The 6,721-nt window shown below is 40.1% G+C and overlaps 1 pseudogene; it reads right to left on the bottom strand.

The window, feature by feature from the left end:
- Positions 1-5,525: 5,525 nt before the first annotated feature.
- Positions 5,526-6,397, bottom strand: LOC125403169 (gem-associated protein 8 pseudogene; annotated as a pseudogene).
- Between the last annotated feature and the right edge of the window lie 324 nt (positions 6,398-6,721).

Raw genomic sequence — 6,721 nt, 5'->3', positions numbered from 1 at the left:
GTAGCACTCAACCACGAAGAAGCAGAAGAGAGTAGCACATCAGAAGCAAGAAATGAGTGTAAATATTTGCATCATGGGTGATATTTCCCTTTACCAGAGATAGTGAGGTGTAAAGAGCTTGGGCGATCAAGAATCGAGTAGTGTCAACTGCTTACCTATACTCAGGGGCAGATTTTTTTTTTTTTTTTGTGGTTTTGGAGCTTGTCTTGAAACTAGACTAGCTCTGATAGACCAGGCTAGCCTCGAACTCACAGAGTTCCACCTGCCTCTGCTTCCCAAGTGCTGGGATTAAAGGCATGTGCTACCGTACCTGGCTTCAGGGTCGGATTTTATCACTGAATCTGGAAATCTCCTCAGATCCAAATACTGCACGAGCAGTGTAGGCATCATGAATGTAAATGTTTCCTGCTTTTTTAAAAACTGGATTTGACTTTCATATCATTGTGATCCAAATTTCCATTGAATTGTGGTCCATTGTTCTTGGTAAAATCTATTTTTGCATTCATTCATTCATTCATTCATTCATTTAGTCAGTCAGTCATTACATGCATTTAACATGTTTTCAGTGTTTATACTATATATGTGTACAATATTTGTTTTTTAATATACAGAGATGACATACATTTTTCTTATTTTCTAAAGAGAATCTACAAGGGAAAATGTAAGAAAGAGGGAGATTTTATGGTGAATTATGAACTGAAACATGACATGCACCTATAATGGTTTAATATAAATACATCAGCATATTCTCAAAGTCTACTTGCTTGACATATCCAAAAAGAAGAAAGATCATCTCCTTTCACTATTTGAATGCAGGTACCATTAAAAGGCAAGATTATCTTTGAGTTCTAGTCAACACTGGTGAGGAATCCCTCAACAACCCATTGTCTGTGGTACCACAGGAAAGCTAACACTCCCGGCTCTTAGTGATAAACACAAACTCAAGTACACACCTAAGCAGGCTGTACCATTGAAACAACTACATATCCATAAATTCCCTTCACTCTCTCTCCCCTTCTTGGAAACAAATGACTTACAATTGTTTTCTTCCCATCTTACTTCCCATGAAGTTGACATTCTCTGCTTGGACTCTCATGAGCCCTTAACTGAGCTACCCTGGCTACTACAGATGATGTTCTGTTTTACTCCAGGTTTCCCCTTACACAAATCTCTAGCCACATTGTTCTCCTTTCTGTGATTCTGGCTGGGCATATTTGTGTGCCCTCAGAGGCTTTGTCTTTGCTGTGGTACCCCTACAGAGAGATGCAAATGGTTAAAACCGGTCCTGTCTTCTTAGATCTCAGCGTCAGATACCACTACAGTTAGAACTTTCTCAAATATCTCAGTCTTTCCAATTTCACTGTCTCTTGCTTTCTCTTAGTAGCACCAAATGTCTGTATATACTATTTATACCAGTCTTTTCCTCCAGAACAAAACCTCCATGGAATGGGACTTCTTTCCCACTCCTCACCTGAAACAGCCACACAACAACAAACAATAAACTCGCTGCTGTTTGAGTAGTCAGATTCCAAAATTGCCTGCTGATCCTTGTTTACTGCTAATCCCAAGTTTACTCTTCTAGGGGTGGTCTGTGTATTCAGTGGGAGGCTATGAAAATTACAGCATATAACATCAGGATGAGTCCATAACCCTACATAGTTTGTTGCGTTCATTGTGGGTAAAGCCAGCAGTCTTCTGACAGATGCACTCAAGTACTCCATGGGGAAAGCCTTGAAACAACAAATGCCAGGGGATGCACCATGGAAATTGAACATCTAAGTACTACTTATAGTATCAAGAACCATAACTCTGACTGATTACTAATTGATTACAGTATTATTATAAGAGACCCTAAGCTAGAAGCATATAAATAGGTTTCTTTTGATTCTTGTTATCTGTAACTTGTACATGATTCTGAATGTCTATATGGTCTGCGATGCTAGATTTTGGAGTCAATTTCTGTAGGGAAGGATACTAATTCAGCCACACTGTGCTAACTGTTGGCTTTTGTTCTTAAAACAGAGCCCCTTAGATAGCGGGTCATTAGCATTTGTTGGCTGTATTAATGAGTAGCAGAGTGGTTGAAGATAACTCCTTCATTTCCTGTAATTGCATTTAAATGAAGACTAATGATAACATCACTGAGAGATGTAAGATACAGCTACTCTTAATATCAGGTTTATTTTGTTAAAGATAGTTCTGATGAAATCAATATCAAGTACTTGATTCCTTGGTTTGGTTTATGGTTGCTCTTTTATTGAATGTTAGATTGTTTTGCCTTAACAGAGAAAATGGCCAGAAAGGATTTTAATTTTATTTCTCCTATTCCCTCTTCACTTAGAGATCTTTGACTTCTATTTGCCTTCAAATCTTCCCCTTTATCATTTCTCAGGTTTGCTGTGATAACAGATTAATTTTGTTCCTCTTTCAAATTCTACCATTTTCCTTAAAAAACAAACAAACATGCACCACCCCTCAAACTGTGATTCATTGATATGATGTTATGCAGACATTTTTTACGTACAACTGAATGTATATCACTCGCTTGGAATCTAGTTATCCATAGGAAAACAAAGAGTTGCTGGCTGCCCGAGTGCTGAATGGAAAGCACATCTGTAGAGTTGGGGAATGGTGCTGTAGCTGAAGGCTGCACAAAAGTCTCCCAAACATTTGTAGTACCAGTTGAGATTCCAATAGAAATCATAGGGTAACATAATGGGTTCGCTGGTGTGAGTACAGCTTCTTTTCAGCACGGGTTTCCTCTTTAAACATCCTGGACAATGCTTCAGACATTTGTTTTCCTGGCTACTATGAGTTCATTTTCATGAACAGTAATAAGACATTTTCATTGTTACCAGGATGCCTTTCACGGGCAGCAAGCCTTGCTGCAAATGTGTTTCATGTGAGGAACAGTTGCTTCATTCTACAGCCACAGAGGAGCTTCCGTTGCCAATTTACAGTGGAGAGACACTTTGAAAAGTGTGAGTCATTTTGTTTTAATAACATTTTATACTTGTGATTCTCATTTTTGTAGAGAAAATGGGGTGCCATTAAGATCAGAGCCATTTTGATTTCTTATAATATCAAATTTCAAGTGGAGAATGTGTAAGTCTCGATAGTTTTTAAGCATGAATTCACATTTCAAAACAAAATAGAACTGGGAAAATAGCAGGTATGGAGGGAGTTTTAACTGTTAATTTTTACTAGTAAGAGGAAAGATACAATTGGCAGCCATGGACCTGTTTATCACCTAGTCTTGTATTATTAATGATCATTATATGACCAAACCACACACATTAGCAATGGAAATAGAAATATCAAATTATATAGCATCATTGGCACCACCTTACAAATAGTAAAGCAGAATGAGGCATTAGGGTGATTAATCATTGATGGGACTTCAATAAAAGATTAGCATTTTGCAATGTGCAGTGATATTAAATTCTCAGTTGCAACAGATTCTCAATAGACCTAGTGCTGACATTTTAGGTTGGATACTTTTTCCTCATTAGGGGACTGTGCCATGTGCTGTTGAGTATATATGTAGCTGTATACCTAGTAGCTCTCACCATTGTTGCTAGTGGAATCACACCACTACTGACATACATCACCAAATGTCCTCTGGGAGGAAGGCACAGCTCCAGAGTTGATGCACGGTTCTAACTAGTCTTAATAATAAAAAACTGAGTCAGACATCAAGGGTGTAAGTTGAAAGATCAGAGGAGCGGAACAGCTAGACACCTCTTACCTCTATCAATCCTCAGACCAAATTGGGGGGGATCCTGTCTCTATGAATTCTCAGAATGAAAGGGCCACCACGATCCTGTCTCTACTTCATGCTGAGATTGAAGGCATGAACCTCCTAGGTGCTGTGCTCAAACGCATGAGATTCCAAGTACTGGGATTAAAGGTGAGAGCCACCACCTCACGGCACTGTTTTTCTTTTAGCCTAGTTCAATCTCTTGTAGACCAGGGCAGCGTTGAACTCTTGATCTTCCTGCTTCCTTCTCCCAAGTGCTGGGATTAAAGGTGTGTGCCACCATTGCCTGGCCTATATGGTTAACTAGCGACTGCCCTCTGATCTCCAGACAAGTTTTATTTTTCAGAACACAAACAAAATATCATACAACACAGAGAATCATATTTCTCTATTCAAAAAAAGTCCATATGATGACAAACCAGCAACACTGACCAAGAGATCAGTTAGGAGCTTTAAATGACAAGCGAATCATTTTCATTTTTTTTTTAAGTAGACATTGAGAGAAGTAAAAATTTGCTAAAAATTACACTGGATATATAGCATGACTGAAGTTCAATGTTTTCTTGTAAGCATGGTGTCTTTTCTTCCCACCAAAGATAATTCAGTCTCCAGTATGGTTAGACACAATTCTTATTTTCTGCAAAGTGCATGCAGTTTGCATCATTTTTACTCATGGAAATAACCTGTGCTTCTGCAAGGAAACCACACCAATCTCAAGCTGGGTAATGATTGATTGCTTCAGGCTTGGTAGGTAGTATGAATCTACACATCCAAGTGTTTCTTGTGTTCAAAGACAGGGCCAATGATGTGTGTTAAAAGACTAAAGCTTTAAAGTACACACTCTATGTGAATGTGCAGAAGCCAATTTTATGGCTTATGTTCAAATTTGGCACACATTACCCATCAGCTTTGTGACTTTCACTAAGTAATTCTTTAAAGTAATTTCTATAAGAATGGGTTTTTTAAATTTGAGTGAAAAATGGCAGTCGCTGAAACTAATTCATCAGCATGCCATAAGAATAAAACAGAGGATATTTACTGACGTTGAACACAATTTCTTTTTTTTTATTTTACAAATAAAGTTTTATTGGAACACAGTCATGTCCATTTGTTTATTCAGTATCCATGGCTGTTTTGACGCTGTAAAGTCAGGGTTAGGCAGTTAGGAGACAGAGCACATGGCCTGCCAAGCCCAGAGCATTGCTCTCAGGCCTTTTAGAGAGTACGTAGGCTGACACCTTGCTGAGTAACAAGTGGCATTTTTCTTACTGTACTCTTGTATCATTTTCAGAAGGATCCAAAGGGCTACAGTCAGTGAGAACATGTGGATTAGAGCCCAGAATGATGGGGTGCACATCTGTAAGCTAGCATTTGGGAAGTGGAAGGAGGATTTAAGAGTTTGAGGCTAACTTGGGTTATATGAGAACCGGTCTCAAAAAAAAAAAAAATGACATGTGGTTTAAGGCTTTTGTGACATCCAGGAAGGCTTAAAGAAGAAAATTACAAATGAAAACCATTGTATCTCTAGGCAAAAATGTCCATAAACTGGACTCTATTAGGGAGTTAATCAAGAGCCAGTATAATATATATGATTACCACTTTATGTAAAGGGGACATTTCTTGTGTTGGCAACAGTGTACCTCCTGCTGACAGAATTCTAAGTGGCTGACAGATCGTATCCACTGTGTTGGTATAAAGGCCTCTTTCTCTGAAAAATGTCCAGGAGAAATGAAGAGAACACATCCAGAGGAGGGAAAGACGAGGAACTGTGTTCAGGAGGCATTCCCCAAGGTCCCTGTGCCCACGACTCAGAACTTCAGGGGAATGACAGGCCAGTATTTCGGCTGCTTTTTGTCACAGTACTTGTCAAAGCTCATCTGCACAGTAGCCTCCATGGCCAGGATCTTGGGAGCACTGTCCCCATACAAGCCCTTCATCTCAGCTTGACGCCGCTCCCCAGGCTTCTCCGAGGGAGGCTCTGTGGACCGGTTGTGGTTGTAGTACAGCCCATGGTCGGCATTTATATAGTGGTCCAGGCGCTCCGCTTCTACTTGCTGCTGTCGCCGCCGCTCTTCTCTGTGTGCCTCTCAGCCTCTGCAAAGTACTGGCGGAGCTCCTCGGTGATTTCCATATTGCTCAGGCCGCATTCTATTTCATTATCTGAATCCGACTCCAGTTCTTCCTCTTCATATGGGGCTTCATCTTCTCTTGTGGTTGCCTGGATTCTACTGTTATCATATAGAGGTTGTCCAGAGCTTTGGAGATGGGAAACACTGTAGGGAGGCTCCTGTCAGAGCGTGTGTTGGCCTTGATAGTTCCAAGGATGCCCAGCCTCATAAGCAACAGAGTTCCAGGGAAGAAGTCCTTGAGGGTAGAACCATGGGGAAGTGAAACAGGAATCCCTGGACTTCCTGTAGACATTCTGGTGGGTTCGCATCCAAATCATTGCATGATGATAGTGTCGCCAATATCTTGCATACACTGGGTGAGAATACCAAGATGCACTAGTTCTCCATTTTGAAGTCATTGCTGCTATCACTGATTGCAAATTCCAAGTGGGCAGTTGTGGGCATGCAGCTTGTAGAAATTAGACGGTGGGCAACCATGGGCCCAGTTTTCGGTTGGAGCGGGGGTGGGGAGGTGGGGGAGGGAAGGAGCTGAACACAATTTCTTATGTGCAGCGAACGTTGTCTATATATAAGTCCCATTGCAGCTTCTGTTAGTATACTTTATGATGTAAACTTTATGATTCTCAGAAAAGCTAGCTGTACAGGGTAGATGAAATATAATTCTTTTTAAAGCACCTAACAAAATGACTAAGCAATAAATAAATATCCAAGGTTCATAAGTGTAAGAATTTCCAGACATCAACAAGAATAAGAAAGACAGTGTGAAAATAATCAAGAGATTGATAAGTGGAAGAGTTCCGAGCAATCTCCAGATCTAAGAAAGATCATATGA

The sequence above is a fragment of the Myodes glareolus genome, chromosome 3 (genome assembly GCF_982192425.1).
Source record: "Myodes glareolus chromosome 3, mMyoGla1.1, whole genome shotgun sequence".
Lineage (NCBI taxonomy): Eukaryota > Metazoa > Chordata > Mammalia > Rodentia > Cricetidae > Myodes > Myodes glareolus.
The sequence above is the reverse complement of the archived record's forward strand: the minus strand, read 5'-3'. Positions and strand labels throughout refer to the sequence as shown.